At 36.6% G+C, this 19,020-nt stretch overlaps 1 long non-coding RNA gene across 2 annotated transcripts; it reads left to right on the plus strand.

Moving 5' to 3' along the window:
• The first annotated feature begins 7,670 nt into the window (after positions 1-7,670).
• On the plus strand, positions 7,671-17,555 carry LOC135084696 (uncharacterized). 2 transcript variants are annotated; one of them, XR_010259933.1, is made up of 7 exons: positions 7,671-7,978; positions 10,245-10,286; positions 13,299-13,447; positions 13,549-13,649; positions 14,668-16,006; positions 16,165-16,810; positions 16,974-17,555. It is a non-coding gene; the product is annotated as an uncharacterized LOC135084696 (long non-coding RNA). The 2 variants fall into 2 exon arrangements; XR_010259932.1 differs by having other exon boundaries at positions 16,165-17,555.
• Positions 17,556-19,020: the final 1,465 nt, after the last annotated feature.

Genomic DNA, 19,020 nt, shown 5'->3' on the forward strand with positions numbered 1-19,020 from the left:
ACACAGATCCGTGTATTCATACACCAGACAAGTTTTTGTATTGAATCACTGGTAGGGTGAAAAAAATAATGAGATTTGACGATTTGTAAGAATTAATTTATTTAAAAAGAAAAATAAAGATGTTTTTGGTTTTGTATCGGGCCCCCGGGAAACCCCTAGTGCCAGACTTTTTCAAATAGACAGAGTAGAGGCATCTGCCTAAGGAAGTTCTATAATTTTGCCATTACCTTTTTTATAAATGACGGCGGAAGAACAATTTTATTCAAACCTTTTGATTTGTTTTGATTATTTTATAGGGCTTGTCTAAAGCACAATACTATTCATTGCACTTATAATATAATTATGAAGAAAAATCTTTTGTGTTTCATTTTACTTCCAACGTTTTTTACCACATTGAATTTTGTCGTTTAGAAAAATCTTCAAAACTAGGTACCTGACTTAGCTTTATGAAACAAAACGTATTGGCAAAAATACGCATTTTTACATTTATTAAAAATAAAAAGTTTGAGTGAATAGTCTTTATTTTATGAAACTAGGCCAGGTACTTACTAGGATATTTAAAAGTATGGAATTAAGTATGAATTACTAGTAGAACTATTTAACATAATGGAAAAACGATCATTACTTTCATAAACATTAGGCACAACAAAAATAAATAATGTAGAATAACGTCTACCGCTACAAAATTATTTTAATCCACAGTCAGACTAGCTATAAATTTAATAAAATGTCAGTTTTATCGGAATTAATTAATTTTCGAATCGAGTCATACGATATCATTCGATGACTTTGCGAATGCAGTACGATGATTACGATTACTTTTACGTTGCGGCAATCACTAAAATTCGCTAAAATGACACTAATGACGTTTAAAAAGTGGCACGCTCGGCTTCATACAATTTTTGACACATGCTTCATCTATTCATATCTGTGATCGTACCTATAATAATGTCAGTTTCATGATAATTTACTTTATATCGTTTTGTGTCTTCTCACCGGGCGTTATTTCATTTATTTATACGTAGGTACATAGTCCAGTCAATGAATGCTTTAACAACCTTATTAACAACGGTGTAGAGAGAAATCCCTGGAACACAATTTCTGACCTCGGGACTTTATTTAGACTAGTTAGGAGGTGAACATAGCAAAAGTCCCCGCCCTTAGCCCTTGAGCCGGGGAGAGGGGGGTTTAAAGGTACCACTTTTCGGTTTTTCGCTTAATCCTCGGAAACTATGCATCTTAGTGACATCCTAGTGACACGTCAATACCTAAATAACCGTTTGAGGTATATTTATGAATTTTGAAGCTGATGTTTATCTTGCAAGTCTAACACATGAGCCGAATTTGAAGTGTTAATGCACAGTACTTTTTGAGTGATGAGGAGTCAAAAGTGGCTCCAATTGGTTCGTTTAAATATACGCACGGTGCAGTCCCCTCCCTGGAACTAGGCTTAACATGCTCCCGCATGTCTAGAATATTAGCTCAATGTTGATTTAGTCGATTTTCTCCTGATGGAAACATGTAAGACAAAATAAAATTTCCAATATTACAGACCTTCTAGAGCAGATGCCGCGAAAACTATACAAGATATAGAAAAACTTGACTATCTCGCCTGTAGCAAATTGAATAAGCTTTTTTTGGTTCATAGTAGCCATGTCACTAGGACGCATAGTTTCCGAGGATTAAGCGAAAAACCGAAAAGTGGTACCTTTGAATCCCCCTCTCCCCACCGGCTGAAGGGCTAAGGGCGGGGACTTTTGCTATGTTCACCTCCTGACTAGTCTGAATAAAGTCCCGAAGTCAAAAATTGTGTTCCACGGATTTCCATCTATAATGCTTTATTGACTGGACTAACAGTAGAAACATAATTGGTGCCAGCAAAGTATTTTCTATACAAATATCGGAGTCCAAAAATCGCCTCTGATTACTGACTCACAATAATTAAAGTAAGTGGTGCTTTTAAAAATACCACGAGCCAATATTGTTACCTAGTTACCTATTCAGTTTGCAATAATACATTTTTAAACTAACAATAGGTAGGTACCTACTTACCTACCTTCGCAGAAAACAAAACCAAGGAAGCTTCATTGTTCTATTTAAAAAGGTACATTATTGTAAAGCTTCCTGGGTAGGTATGGTTTAAGCGATAGTAAAATAAAAGCAGCCTTTTACAAAACAATAGCCGAAACCATTCAAAAAATAAAGAAATTGTATTTTAATACCACGTAGCACGTAGCAGGCGCGTAGGTGTGGTGTTTTAGGGGCTTTCACAGCCTGAGCTCTGTTAGCCCACACAGGTTAAGTACCTACCTAACAGTTTTAGTTCTCAGGCTACAGCAGTCCTGGATCTGTCAATAGGCCGTATAGGCCGCGGCCTAGGGGCGGCAGATTTCAGATGACGCTTACTCGATTTCAGAAGATACATAAAAGTTAAATAAAGATCCAACCCCACCCTAGCCTACGGGCGGCAAAACTGTAAATCAGCCACTGGGCTACAGGCAACAAAAATAACTTGATCTTCATGCAATACACGATTAAAATTATTATAAAGAAGTCGTACATCTAATGCCTGATCTAATAAATAATACGCAATATTAATACTAACTCCTTAACAAAGAAAAAGGAAAAAAATATATTTTGCCAATTGATTACAAAATAAGGCATTATTTAAAAAAAAAATAGCTTAATTTTTTGTAGTGTCGATGTGAGGTCATACTGTAGAGTAGAGGGGTATTTTGTCGGTAATACAAAAGCATTTCAGACTGCTCGATACGATACGACCAATAAATAATCTTGACTAGAGGAGCGTCTCATCATAAGTTTGGGAACCAATAAAATAAACGCAAACGAAATTATTGTAATAAACTGGTTTATTTGTAATTAATTTACTTTGGCATGTTGTCATTAGCTCAGATCATAGAAGGGAATGATCCCTTTCTATGATCTGAGGTGATTAACAAACACATCATTTCTTAGGCTAAGTTGCACCACCTAACTTTGACAGTAACTATGACGATAACTGGAGTTTTTTGTATGGAGTTTGACAGATTTTTGACGTTTGTCAAAGTTAAAGTAACATGGTGCAACCCAGCCTGACTAATAAATAATTTCAGAAAATACCACGACTTTTCAAAGAAGGTAGGTACATAATATTACCAGAAAATACAATAAATGTATAAATAAGCTATTGTTTATTGAAAACCCCTAACAACAAAAGAGAGTATAAAAACAAATCAAACCTTTGAGATAAGGTTCATTATCGTATGACTTTTGTGTGAGTGTTTCAACCATAACCTAGTTCCCTTTCTCAGGTAGATAGACGGGGCTAGAGGGGGAGGGGGTGCCCATGTGAAGGGACAGCGCGGTCGTCGTACCGTCAGCTAGTGTTGCCGAACTATCGATAGTAAAACCACAGAATATGTATGACTATAACCTGCCCAGGAGTATGAAGAATAATTATACCAAGTTTCGTTAAAATCCGTCGAGTAGTTTTTGTTTTTTATAAGGAACATACAGACAGACAGACAAAAATTTTACTGATTGCATTTTTGGCATCAGTATCGGTCACTAATCACCCCCTGATAGTTATTTTGAAAATATAAAATATTTCATGTACAGAATTCACCTCTCTACAGATTTATTATTAGTATAGGTGTACCAGAATCTCATGGCAAATAGGGAAAATAAACTTTTTTGAGAGCAATACTGGGGAAATTGGAATAAACGATCTTGATACTGTTTAATTTTTTACTTTTATGACTAATATTAATGAACATGAAGTACGAATATACATTTTAGGTAGGTATGTGTATGAAGAATGTTGTTATACATCAGGTTTTTAACATAGGAAAATGTCTTGGAAATTAAATAAATCGTCTGTGAGAAAAGAAATGTCTGAGAAATTAATTATATAAATTACCTACATATTTTCGCGTGGAACTGAAACATAGGCGGTGCCGTTCTTTTTGTATATGGCCAGGTCTGGGTTATTTAAAAAAAAGGTTACAAAATTTTAGTAAGAAAGAATCTTGAGTGACCCTAGCTGAAAAATTAAAAACTGCTAGATTTAAAAAAAATGAACTGGCTGGATCAGGGGTGATTTACTGTTTGTACTCCGAATGACTGTGTGAATACACCGATCAAAATGGCGTGAATAGTTATGCGCAACTTTAGGGCCCTGTAACTTATTTATTTGTAGAGATATTTTCATGATTATTTCACAATTATTATTAGTTCTACTTATATTTATTTCAAGTTTATTTCAAAGAAAAAAATTGGAAACTTCTCCATTATTCAATCTTGCTTTATGAAATCTTTTTCAATTTTCTTTTCTTTCATAACATCTGCACCAATTTGTGAGATATACCTGAAAACCCCGATAAAGCAGCTATTAAGTAAGAATAATATAAAAAAACACAACCCTCCTTCTGACACAGTTGGGTAATAAACTAAATGTATCAAAACATTTCAGTCCAATTTACTGTCAACTCGACGACGCGCTTTAGAATCAAAGATCGACTTTGAATTATGCCTTATTTTACAATTCACATTGAAAACAATATGCCTTGCTTGAACTTTTTCGACTTTTTCACAAAAATAACAAATAGTCAAGAAGAGATTACAAAAATTTTGGAGCGGCTGACAGATTTCATAATTTTCTTTGACAGGTGACAATTAAACCATAGACAATTGCCATATGAAAAACACACTTTTCCAATATTTTTGTTTGCCATGAGATTCTGGTACACCTATACCTATTGATTTACAGAATGGTTCTATTGAATAGATATTTTGCTATGCATAAGACAATCTTTTATACTTTTTAAAATGTTGAATGGAGTAACTCAAATCTATACGACATAAAAATTACAGCCAACTTTTAACATTAAGTCGGTGTGCGGACGCGTCACGGTAATTATAGAACAGAGGTTGATAAAATAAATTTAGCCACTTTATACTTAAAATAGAGGCCTATGATTTAATGCACAACTGGATAAGGTTGTTAAGTAACATTAAAAATACTTGCATGAAATGTCTCTAATTATGTCATTTTTAAGGATTTAACAGCCCGGACACGTAAAAACTAGTTAATTTGAGAATGGCCGATATGCTATCAACTATCACGCACGCTACGAGTAGGTAGGTGCAGAGCAAAACTGAAAAATATTGCGAAAACGGGTTTACTTTTCACGCGTACGAAGTCGCGGGCACAGCTAGTAAACTTATATTATTACCTACTCTGTTACAACTTTCTTAGTTAAGATAACGACATAAGTGTCAACAAATTATGTGTAGTGCTACACTGTGGTGGCAGAACAGTACAATAGTAGGTAACGCGATTTTTTTATATTTTACATACAAAAGGATTTTCCCGCTAATTCCCGTTCCCGTGGGAATTCCTAAGTATACTATAACCTGCCCAGGAGTATGAAGAATAATAATTGTACTAAGTTTCGTTATAATCCGTCGAGTAGTTTTTGTTTCTATAAGGAACATACAGACAGACAGACAGACAGACAAAAATTTAACTGATTGCATTTTTGGCATCAGTATCGATCACCCCCTGATAGTTATTAATTTTTGAAAATATATTTCATGTAGGTAGGTACAGAATTGACCTCTCTACAGATTTATTATAAGTATAGATTTCTTTGTGTCATAGTTCTACAGTAATCGCAGTTTCTGTATCAAATTGATTTTCTACGGGGTGGCATACCTAATTAATTGGCAATTTTAAGCAAAAAACAAAATGAGTCGCTCTCATTTAAGTAAGTGGTGCTTTTAAAAATACCACGAGCCAATATTGTTACCTATTCAGTTTGCAATAAAACCTGCAGGTAAACTAAAACCTTTGCAGGTACCTATGCAGAAAACAAAACCAAGGATGCTTCATTGTTCTATTTACTTAAACAGGTACATTATTGTACAGCTTCCTGGGTAGGTATGGCTTAAAAGATACTAAAGATAGTAAAATAAAAGCAGCCTTATATTTTACAAAACAATAGCCGAAACAATTCAAAATGCATAGTAATGGTACCGGTTAAATCTAAAATAAAGAAATTGTATTTAAAATACCACGTAGCAGCTAGGCGTGTTGTTTTAGGGGCTTTCACAGCCTGAGCTCTTGTTAGCCTGAGTAGGTACTAAGTACCTACGTAGCTGCAGGGGCGTGCGTGGTGTTTTAGGGGCTTTCACAGCGCTCTGTTAGCCTGCCTGAGTAGGTAAGTAGGTATACCCACCTAACAGTTTTAGTTCTCAGGCTACAGGCAACAAAAATAACTTGATCTTCATGCAATACACGATTAAAATTATTATAATAGAAGTCGTACGTCTAATGCCTGATCTAATAAATAATACGCAATATTAATCTAACTCTACTTTCTATTCTAAAAGCTAAAGTTTATTTGACTTCCAGAGTTTTCACTCTTAATAATCCTAGTGTTTATGTTTTCTTTGACAATAATTGAACACAAAGAAAAAGGAAAAAAAATGTTTTGATTATTTTGTCAATTGATTACAAAATAAGGCATTATTTAAAAAAAATAGCTTAATTTTTTGTAGTGTCAATGTGAGGTCATACTGTAGATGGGTATTTTGTCGGTAATAACCCCCTTTATCTCCCTGTTTCGTTTGATCCACGATTTACAGGGCCACCTGTACCTCTAGCATGAACAACTTTCGTCTTCGAATCGTTTGCGTATTCGATAAAATTCGATACTCAATCTTCGAATTAAACGATAACGTCGCCCCCCCCTGGAACAAGTATGCAAGTCCACTTGTGCGATATTTTGTTTATTGCACTAAAAAATCAAGAAGGAGGTAATACATGTCGTGACAATTTTGATTCTCAAAATAAGTTTTGTGCAACCACATCTCATACTAAGTTCACATTACGACACGTTCACAAGGGCGCTGTTGTAGTTTTCTTACTAAATCTTTTGATGGCGATTCGAGTACGCAAACGATTTGAACTCGAAAGTTTTTCGTGCTAGCCGTACTGTAGATGTAACTCCATCCACCAAACCATTGGTTCCCAAAAACGAGGGGCGCGCTCCCCAGGGGAGGCGCAACAAAGACCTTTAAAGGGGGCGCGGGCCATCTGTAAAAACCTGCAACCGCAGAGAGAATGCATTTCAGACTGCTCGATACGACCAATAACAATCTTGACTGAAGGAGGGGTCCGAGGGGGAAGTTTGGGAACCAATGAAATAAACGCAAACGAAATTGTGATAAACTGGTTTATTTGTAATTAATCTACTTTGGCATGTTGTCATTAGCTCAGATCATAGAAGGGAATGATCCTTTTCTATGACCTTATGATAAATTTATCAAACACCTTATTTCTTAGCTTAGACTAATAATTATTGATGTGATGATTTCAGAAAATACCACGACTTTTTAAAGTAGGTAGGTACATAATATTAGGTACCAGAAAATACAATAAATGTATAAATAAGCTATTGTTTATTGAAAACCCCTAACAACAAAAGAGAGTATAAAAACAAATCAAACCTTTGAGATAAGGTTCAATATACTATGACTTTTGTGTGAGTGTTTCAACCATAATTATAGACCCTAGTTCCCTTTCTCAGGTAGATAGACGGGGCTAGAGGGGGAGGGGGTGCCCATGTGAAGGGACCGCGCGGTCGTCGTACCGTTACCGTCAGCCCAGCCAGTGTGCATTTACGCTTCACCGCGATCAGTTGTGCCTAAGCTCCCGTGGGCTGAGTGTGAGTTCGTCCTCACTAGTGAGCGCGTTACAAAATGTATGAAAATTGTAGTTAAACGTTCCGCTAGGGACGCTGTACAATCCGTCATACATTTAATGTCATTTTTTGCGCGCTCACTAGTGAGCGCGTTTGATGTACACTCACACTAGGCCCTCGGAGTGCTTACCAAACCCAGTTTCGCCTTCAAGATCCGACAGTGAACCACAGATGAGACACCAGTGAACCAGTGAGGCAGTGACTGTGTTAGAGTAAGTAACTTAAGTTTGTGAATTTGTGACTGACGCAACCCTCGTAGCGCCCACGCGCCTTTTGATAACCCAAAATAAACATGGCAACTACAGCCCAGGACTTTTTTCAACTAACTTTCAATTACCGCTCATGCGCCTTTCAGAAGGCCATATTATTAAACTCTGTCTAGATTTTTGAAATTTCGCGGCTTAGAAAAATAATTTAATTCGATTTCTGAACGAAATATTAGGGAACAGTTTCCGGTATGCTACCATTGGCTGTCACAATTGACAGATGGGATTTTTTGAAAAATGGCCGGCGGTATGGACGGCTCTCTAACACGTAGTTAGTAAATCGCATTTTTTTATGATAATCCGTGGTTGTCGAGTATGTTTTTATGCAAAAAGTTGCTAACGAATAGGTAAATTACTTAACCCGGCGCCAATGACGTGAAAATAATTGCAAAGACGATGACCCCGGGTCATATTGACCCACATTTCATCGATCGTTTTTAAGGAAATTGTACAAGTAATCTTAATTTTAATTACTGTCTATGTATATAGAGTTCTTTACTGAGCTAATAAAACAAAAATAAAACGAATACATGAAATAAATATTTTTTTATGAATTTTTAAACAAAGTATGAAAAAATCATGTATAGAAACACATTTGAGTATATATTTTTTATTTTTGGTAAAGATTTTTAGTATTAATAGGAATCAACTATGTTAATAGTAAAAAAGAGATAAAATCAACTTTTTATATGCAGATACAATGAGATCAGTCTTCTACTTCATCATTCAGAGCCATGAAACTGCTGCAACTGGTGCAGTATGTAATCAAATGGTCTGGGCATGTAAATGTGGCATGACGCACTTGCGGGCTTCGTACTAAAGCAAGTTCGAGATTATCCGAAGACTGAGTCCCCATTACTTGCGTCTTTTTCACATTCGTTTCCATTTCTAAGTTCTGGCTATTACAGCCTGAAATACTTCAATCTCGTAATCCGACTCTTCCAGCAACGCTACATTCTTGCTGGGTTATTTAACAAAGACATTTTGACTAAAACTTAAAAAAGAACAACATAAGCTAGCACTAAACACAAAATCCCAACTATCCCAACTAATATTATAAATGCGAAAGTAACTCTGTCTGTCTGTCTGTCTGTCTGTCTGTCTATTACGCTTTCCCGCTTAAACCTCGCAACCGATTTTGATGAAATTTGGCATAGAGATAGTTTGAGTCCCGGGAAAGAACATAGGATAGTTTTTATCCCGGTTTTTGAAACAGGGACGCGCGCGATAAAGTTTTTCTGTGACAGACAAAATTCCACGCGGGCGAAGCCGCGGGCGGAAAGCTAGTATATATTATTATTATTATTATAATATTATTATAATATTATAAATGCGAAAGTAACTCTGTCTGTCTGTCTGTCTGTTACGCTTTCCCGCTTAAACCTCGCAACCGATTTTGATTAAATTTGGCATAGAGATAGTTTTAGTCCCGGGAAAGAACATAGGATAGTTTTTATCCCGGTTTTTGAAACAGGGACGCGCGCGATAAAGTTTTTCTGTGACAGACAAAATTCCACGCGGGCGAAGCCGCGGGCGGAAAGCTAGTAAGCGAATAAAAGTAAGTCACAAAATCACAGCGCCACCGATGACGCCGGGTCATATTGACCCGTTTTAATTTGAAGCCTGTGTATCTCGCTACGCAAGCGGAGTCACAATACGTTAACTAACGGAATGGATTTAGGGAGGTTCTATCTCCAGCTATACGAACGCTCGAACCACAAAATGGACGTAAAAAAAATTATGAACGTTTGAAAATGCCTCGGGTCAATATGACCCAGCGTCATTGACGCCGGGTTAAATAGAGATAATTACTTTGCATTTTTAGAGTTGAAATACTGCGAAATCTTGGTTTGAAATAATATGTACTTTGTGAAGTCGGTTGGGTCGAAGCTAGTACTAAAAATATCATAATATTTTTAGTTTGTGGCTTTGTGTTTTACTGGTTTATGGAGTATTACTAATATAACAATGCAAATTATCTTTCACTAATAATTAATTTAATTAATTAATTATTTTTCGGCCGTTTGGTGTAGTAGTTCTAAAAGGGACTACTATGCCGAGAGGTCCCGAGTTCGATTCCCGGCCGGGCAGAAATTGAAATGATGAATTTTAATTTCTGTGCCGGGTCTGGGTGTTACTAGTATAGTAGGTAATAGGTATGTTACGCACTATACTTTTCTTAACTAACCGATTCCTCTCTATTTTGGGCCAGGTACAGGAAACTGTGAGACATCACACATATGGAAATATTAAGGTGAGATTGGGTTTTCATTACGTAATGGTGGTGGTATATTGAAATTAGTCGCTTTGTTTTAACTTTCCGCATATTTATAAATTGATTACATATGTAGTGTTCACATGTCTGCTAGAATTTCATGCACATTTTATCATCAGGCGTTTGCCTTACAAGCACAGAGTTATAATTTAATATTAGATTAAAACCATGGTATAAATCTCGTAAGTTAAAATACTATCCCTTTTATTTCACTGCCGTATAGTTCAAAGCTCAAACAACAACATAATAAAGTGAACTCGAATCAATTCTGTCGGCCGTTTGGTGTAGTGGTCAGAACGGACTACTATGCCGAGAGGTCCCGGGGTCGATTCCCGGCCGGGCAGAAATTGAAATGATGAATTTTAATTTCTGTGACGGGTCTGGGTGTGACTATGTATAATATTTATGTATTTAAAAAAAAAAGTATATAAGTAGTATATCCGTTAAGCTAGCACCCATAACACAAGCATTAAGTTGCTTACTTTGGGGCTAGCTGGCGCTGTGTGAAATTGTCCAAAGATTTATTTATTATTTATTTAATTACCTACTTGAAGCCATGCGTGTTATTGAGCTAGACATCACAATTAACCTACCACTCCTAGTCCTTCGTTATCTTCCTGCTTGTTTAACTAGTGGCGACATTGCATCTCGACCTTGACTCCCGGCAGCTATCAGCTGCACGCGCATTGTAAATATCCTGCACGTGCCACGTGAGCGGCGACATGTGTGCACTCCACAATGATATAACTGTCGCAGGCAAATTGTATGATTCCGCATTTTACAAACGGCGCGGCGTCGTCAATTTACAAACGCTCGCTGTTCTATGAAATGCCGAAGGCAAATTGGCGACTCGTTCAATTGATAAAATTTCGACTATGATTGTTCCAATAGGGTGACCATCATAAAACACATGTTGGACAAATCAGACTTAATTTCAGAAATCAGGTAGGTATCTATTCAAGTAAGACAAACCTAAAATACTTGCTACTCCTTAAGGAATTAAAATATTTTCGTAACAAAAACAACACTAAACTAATTTAAACTATTGACGTACCTCTAGGTAGGTACTTAAAAATATGACATTAAATAAGTTTCGATAGTCACTCCTTTAGATAAGTCTTACATTTTAATTATACCAAGAAGAAGTCAAGAAGACATAATACAATATTTTTTATATCAATATATTCCACAGCAGTCCTCCGAGCACCAGATTCCATTGTTACCTTAGCGTTTTTTACGTGCCGGATAACCTCAAAAACTATTTTATTTTTCCATAGCTTTTTCACTGCTCCTATTTGTGAATCGTAAAATTTTCTTAATTCACTAAGTATAATAAATGTCTTTTTTTGTGAAAAGTCCTTTGAATACGTAGAATTTGCACTGTTTTCTCATACACATACTCAAATTTGGTGAACTTGTTCAGTGTACCGTATAGATGCCCCCATTAAAAGGAATGTAGCTAGTTTAGAAGGACCCTGTATATCAAGGGATATACATAATATATCTTGATATATATCGTATATCCGATATATATCAAGCCGGTTTTAATGATATATATCAACTTTTAAAATTTGTTACTGTATTTGTACTTTTTGACATAAGATTTTTATTTTTTTAGTTGATTTTGCCGTATTTAAAGGAAATTTTATGTTTTTGCTTTATTTGTCTGATTTTAAGTTTTAAAAACATTAAAGACATGGTTATGTAACACTTATGCAATAGTATTCATGAATAATACAATAAAATAATAGTATGGCTTTCATACAAAATTGATATAATATATCTAAGTTGATATACAGGGTGTTAGGTAAATGGGTATATGAGCCGACACTAGCCCATGTTAACATGGGCATATAAATGGTATGGTGAAGTCAGAAATTTGATATCATCAATTTATTTTTTTTAATTTTCATACTAAATAAATTTTATAAAATACGATTTGTATGAAAAATAAAATAATAAAAATGAAGATATAAATGGGGGAGATGGATAGATAGATATAAAGATTGATGGGGGAGGCCTTTGTCCAGCAGTGGACGTCATTTGGCTGAAAAGAAGAAGATATAAATTTTCTGACTTCACCATACCATTTATATGACCATGTTAACATGGGCTAGTGTCGGCTCATATACCCATTTACCTAACACCCTGTATATCTGATATAATTATATCATAAATATCCGATATTTTGATATTTATAATAAATATCGGATATATTCGAACCCTGATCACAACACCACTCACAGATATGGATAGATGCAGCATGTGTCAAAAATTGTATGAAGCCTAATCCATATCTGTGACACCACTAATCGACGCCATTTTTCTTGTTTTGATTAGCAGCGCCTCGCGTGGTAAGAAAACGAACTAAATACTTCAATTTGCCGCGGCATTTTGTAAACAGCGATTGAATTGGCTATCAAATGTTTTGGCATATTATAAAGTGCCAAGGCAATTTACATTTTGCCTTCGGCATTTCATAGAACAGCGAGCGTTTGTGAATTGACGACGCCGTTTGTAAAATGCGGAATCATCAATGATATTATAGATAACTAGCTTTCCGCCCGCGGCTTCGCCCGCGTGGAATTTTGTCTGTCACAGAAAAACTTTATCGCGCGCGTCCCTGTTTCAAAAACCGGGATAAAAACTATCCTATGTTCTTTCCCGGGACTCAAACTATCTCTATGCCAAATTTCATCAAAATCGGTTGCGAGGTTTAAGCGGGAAAGCGTAACAGACAGACAGACAGACAGAGTTACTTTCGCATTTATAATATAAGTTGGGATATCATTGGGAATCATACAATTTGCCTGCGACATAACTACGATAATTACTTTAATACCAGCAATGGTGGCAAAACAAACATAATAACACAAAACACATTCTGTTTTACATACAATTTAACTGGCTAAACTAATCAATACGAATGTTATTTTAAAATTCGACCTTAAAACTAGGCCGTCCCTAAATTAGGCCTATTGATCGTTGCAGATATTCAAAGACAGCGACTATTATTACCTGGATGGGTCGGACTCGAGCGTCGCGAACTGGATGCGATACGTGGCCTCAGCGTATTCGCTCTCCGTGATGAACCTCGTCGCCTGCCAGCACCAGGAACACATTTACTTCTACACGATAAGGTATTTCAATTTTCACTTTTTTTTCAGATTAGTTATCGTCACACTGTTTCACTTTAACACCACAATTCCACTTACTACCTAATTGCACATTATTTTCACAGAGATATCATGCCCAACGAAGAGCTAATGGTGTGGTATTGCAAGGATTTTGCAACAAGGCTCGGTTATGACATCGATCCTGAACGAGCCACTTATTCTATCTGTAAGTATTCACATGTTACATTATCTTTAACCCGGCGTCAATGACGCTGGGTCATATTGACCCGAGGCATTTTCAAACGCTCATATTTTTTTTTTGCTTTCATTTTGTGGTTCGAGCGTTCGTATAGCTGGAGATACAACCTCGCTAAGTCAATTCCGTTAGTTAACTCAGTGTGACTCCGCTTGCGCAGCGAGATACACAGGCTTCAAATTAAAACGGGTCATTATGCCCCGGCGTCATCGGTGGCGCGGTGATTTTGTGGCTTACTTTTATTCACTTATTTTGTGTTTAGTGCTAGCTTATGTTGTTCTTTTTTAAGTTTTAGTCAAAATGTCTTTGTTAAATGACCTAGCAAGAATGAAGCGCTGCTAGAAGAGTCGGATTCCGAGAGTGAAGAATTTCAGGCTGTAATAGCCAGAACTTAGAAATGGCAACGAATGTGAAAAAGACGCAAGTAATGTGGTCTCAGTCTTCGGATAATCTCGACCTTGCATTAGTACGACGCCGGCAAGTGCGTCATGCCACATTTATATGCCCAGACCATTTGATTACATACTGCACCAGTTGAAGCAGTTCCATGGCTCTGAATGATGAAATAGAAGACTGATCTCATTGTATCTGCATATAAGAAGTTGATTTTATCTCTTTTTTACTATATAACATTGTTGATTCCTATAAATACTAAAAATCTTTACCAAAAACAAAAAATATAGACTCATTATGTTTTTACACATGATTTTTTCACGTTTTGTTTAAAAATTAATAAAAAAATGATTTATATTATGTATTAGTTGTATTTTTGTTTTATTAGCTCAGTAAAGAACCCTATAAACATAGACAGTAATTAAAATTAAGATTACTTGTTCAATTTCCTGAAAAATGATTGATGAAGTATGGGTCAATATGACCCGGGGTCATCGTCTTTGCAATTATTTTCACGTCATTGGCGCCGGGTTAATAATAATTTTCGTTTTTTTTTATTTAGATACCATATTAACATTTTAATTATTTGCTTTAGGTAAAGAAGAAACTATCAAAAAAGCTTATGGCTTGCCACCAGCACCCGTTCACCCTGAAATCGCATTCAACCACATGAAATATGTTCTGGGCTTAACAAATGCCAAGGAGTTATTAGAAGCTGAAATTCCTAGTCGCCGAAGAAAACGAGAAGCGACTGACAAACCTTTTATTGATAATTCTAATTTAATTTCCCGTGAAGAACCACGAAGCAAAAATGAGAGAACAATTTTATTGTTCGAACTGACATTTCTTCTAACAAACCAGAAAGCCCCATTATTCCTGAACAAACACCGCTATCGCCAAATGGATTAATGCAACCACCATCACCTGTGAAAATGCACAGACACTCCGAAAATCCAACTCTAATTATTCAACACAAAGAAAGCACATCACATGTTGTTATACATCAAATGGAGAATCCCAGAGCATACAGCAATAGGTCGCCTGCTCAAAACCAACATCTTAGAGATATGCGCGGACCGTCTCCTATGGCGCAAAATCATCATCATCAAGATAAATTGGGAAGCAGATCTCCAAGCCTAACTCACTGTGGGCCACCTCATTATGAGCCGCAACTAACACCCAACGATGGTTCGGTGCGATCAGACGAGGGGTACCATAGCAATGGCTACCATGATGAATTCACTCCTCCCGAAGATTCAAGCGACTCTGATGTTGAAAATTATGTCTTGGATTGTTCGAACAAAACAAATGAACCTAAAGAAACCATTATTGTTCAGAAGATGGACCAAGAAATGCATCGCAACGAATATAGGAAAGTTAAAATTAAAATGCCTAGAGCGTATCAGTATCAAAACCTCAAAAACATGGATTGTGAAAGTGAAAAGGAATTAATGATAGCCGAAGAAGTTGCCAATACAACGCCACAAAATCTGTCACCTCCACGGCGAGACCCCGCTACATCAACGGTCATAGTACTTGAACCGTCTCAAAATACTATAATACCAGTCAACAAACCATACTACGAAGACGGCACTTTATCACCTCCGCAACCGGCTTTCATGAGATACTCACCCCCCGATACCTACATACTTTAATTTTAGAAAAATAAATATGACATGAAATAAATGTTAATGAAAAGTGTAATGAAAATAATAGAAAATAATTTTATTGACATTAATCTGAACACACTAAAAGGCCCAGTTTTTTGATTCATAGTTAAAATAACGAATTGTTAAATTTTGCTACTAATGGTTAAATATTAACAACATGTAAACAGATGATTAAAAAATTTACTAAAAGTCAAGCTAACCATTGTTCGAAAAACATTTTATTCTGATATATTTCCTGTTATGTCGATCGATATCATATCATAGGTAATTATCGATTATTATTAATGTCTCAAATTAATTTAATCTACTAAGAAAAATAGTGAAGACCATACTTTTGTTACTTATGTAGCAATTGTTTTTGTTACCTATGAATCATTCTTTGACCTAAGCTGTATTCATTTTCTCATGACCTTTTGTTACAGATGAACCTATTAGCATGTCTCCTTTGCGCGTCCTCTGTTCTAATGTGCCACGCGAGCCAGCTTAATAATGGTGGAAACAAAAATGCAATTTCTATTACAAACCCTACACTCGAAGCTATAAATGGGACGCCAAATTATAGACTGCTGAATCCTTTTAGAGCTACACCATGGTATCCAGAAAGAGAGATGAAACTAGACAGCTGTGTGAGAAAAGCTCATTGCGAGCAGCTGGATAAGCTGACCTGTTTAGGTGCCAAACTATCTTATGACAAAACCAGCGTACATCTAACTTTTTATGAGACTCAAAATGAAATTCAGATGCAGCTGGAACAGTACAAGGAGTTGATAAATGTGCCAAAATGCTGGGCGGTCATACAGCCTTTACTCTGTGCGACTTTCATGCCTAAATGCGAGGAGATTCTCGGCCAAGACATGGTGTACTTGCCTTCCTACGAGATGTGCAAAATCACCATGGAACCTTGCGCAATACTGTACAATACCTCATATTTTCCGTCCTTTTTGAAATGCAATTCTACACTGTTTCCGTCTCGATGCGATAACGCTTGGAGAGAGATGAAGTTTAATACGACTGGGAAATGTTTGCCACCACTTATACATACCAATAAGCAGTTACATTTTTATGAAGGTATCTATGCATTTTCAAGTTTGATAGCTTACATTTTCTTACCTGAAAAGTTTCTTGATACAGTTAATATTATGTAATTTTAAGTTTAATGTATGTTTTAACGTGTTAAGTATAAGAATATGAGGATGGTCAAATATTTTCCAAACTTAATTTTAATGGACAGAAAGAGAAAGAGAGAGAATAGAGAAGTATCGCACCCGTTCACCCTGAAATCGCATTCAACCACATAAAATATGTTCTGGGCTTAACAAATGCCAAGGAGTTATTAGAAGCTGAAATTCCTAGTCGCCGAAGAAAACGAGAAGCGACTGACAAACCTTTTATTGATAATTCTAATTTAATTTCCCGTGAAGAACCACGAAGCAAAACTGAGAGAACAATTTTATTGTTCGAACTGACATTTCTTCTAACAAACCAGAAAGCCCCATTATTCCTGAACAAACACCGCTATCGCCAAATGGATTAATGCAACCACCATCACCTGTGAAAATGCACAGACACTCCGAAAATCCAACTCTAATTATTCAACACAAAGAAAGCACATCACATGTTGTTATACATCAAATGGAGAATCCCAGAGCATACAGCAATAGGTCGCCTGCTCAAAACCAACATCTTAGAGATATGCGCGGACCGTCTCCTATGGCGCAAAATCATCATCATCAAGATAAATTGGGAAGCAAATCTCCAAGCCTAACTCACTGTGGGCCACCTCATTATGAGCCGCAACTAACACCCAACGATGGTTCGGTCTGCGCCCTGTGCCTGGGCACCGCTGGCACCGCCCTACTTACGGCACTGATTATTCATTCTGAATGTACAGAAAATAGATAGATATTGCAGCTTTCTTTATCTGGTGCTAAATGATTGTTATTTAAAAAGGTCGTCGACTTTACTCAAAAATGGATATCCCAGTACAAATAGCAGTAAGGCTAAAACCTCCAAGCCTAGCTGACTCGACTCAATGTATATTTAGTAATCCAGTCACTCAGATTGTAATCACGGAGAGTGGACAAACATTTCATGTAAACAGGGCTCTACCATTGGACTGTACTCAAGCCAATTTGTTTAACTCTTTCATGATACCCCAAATCAATTGCTTCTTGGATGGCTGCGATGCTTCTGTTGTTGTGTTTGGTCAGCCAAAGACAGGAAAAACATACACTTTATTTGGTTCAGGTTTTGAATGCATTCATAGTGAGAGTGATCAAGGAATCATACCAAGATTTCTCACAGAAATATTCCATAAACTCAATCACATGCCAGAAAGGGAGTTTATCTTGCACATAATATGGATGCAAGTTTTTTTTTTTTTTTTATGTGATAGGAGGCAAACGAGCAAACGGATCACCTGATGGTAAGTGATTACCGTCGCCCATAGACACCCGCAGACCCAGGGGCGTTACAGGTGCGTTGCAGGCAAGTTGTAAACAATAACATCTTCGATGTTCTGGGGGCAGGGTTAGTGAGATGCTACAATGTTGAAGAAGCTTTTCAGTACCTACAGATGGGCTGGAGACAAAGGTGCCCGGGGAACAACCATACGGTGTTCACAGTTAGTGTAGAACAAAAGTGGGTGGGCACCAATGGTGTGCTTAATCACAGAATGTCAACAGCTAGTTTCTGTGACCTAGCAGCCTACCCGGAGCCGGGCCTTTTTGCTCTTGAAAATATAATTAAAGAGCTGTTGGCAGGAAATCCACCAAAACAAATTAATTATGACCAATGCATACTCACAGCAATGCTCAGAGATTCATTTGGTGGCAGAGCCTTTACATGGGTCATAGGCTGTATCAGCACAGAGCCTGAAGATTATCAGGATACTCTCAAAATATTGAACTTATGTTTATGCTGCAGAGGCATAAAGAATTTTGTAACTGTTAATCTCTTTGCTGATAACAACACCCCTGTTTACACTGAGAAGACAATGCCTCCTCAAAATGAAAATAATTTTAACTTGCAATTTGCTACACAGCTCAGTGGATAAAACTGGTTTCAAATGCTGAAGGACTTTTTAACAAAATTCTTCTATCAAAATCACTGTCTGAAGCTGATATTAACCAAGTGACTGAGTGGTTGTTTTTAAAGGCTGAATGTGATGAATGTTTAAGTACTGATGTTGGAACTGATAACAAAGATGCTGGACCCAAACAGGGATTACCTAGAATTGCTGAAGACACAGAACCAAGTGAGCCAAGTGAGACTGATGG

This window comes from Ostrinia nubilalis, chromosome 26, assembly GCF_963855985.1.
Source record: "Ostrinia nubilalis chromosome 26, ilOstNubi1.1, whole genome shotgun sequence".
Taxonomy (NCBI): domain Eukaryota; kingdom Metazoa; phylum Arthropoda; class Insecta; order Lepidoptera; family Crambidae; genus Ostrinia; species Ostrinia nubilalis.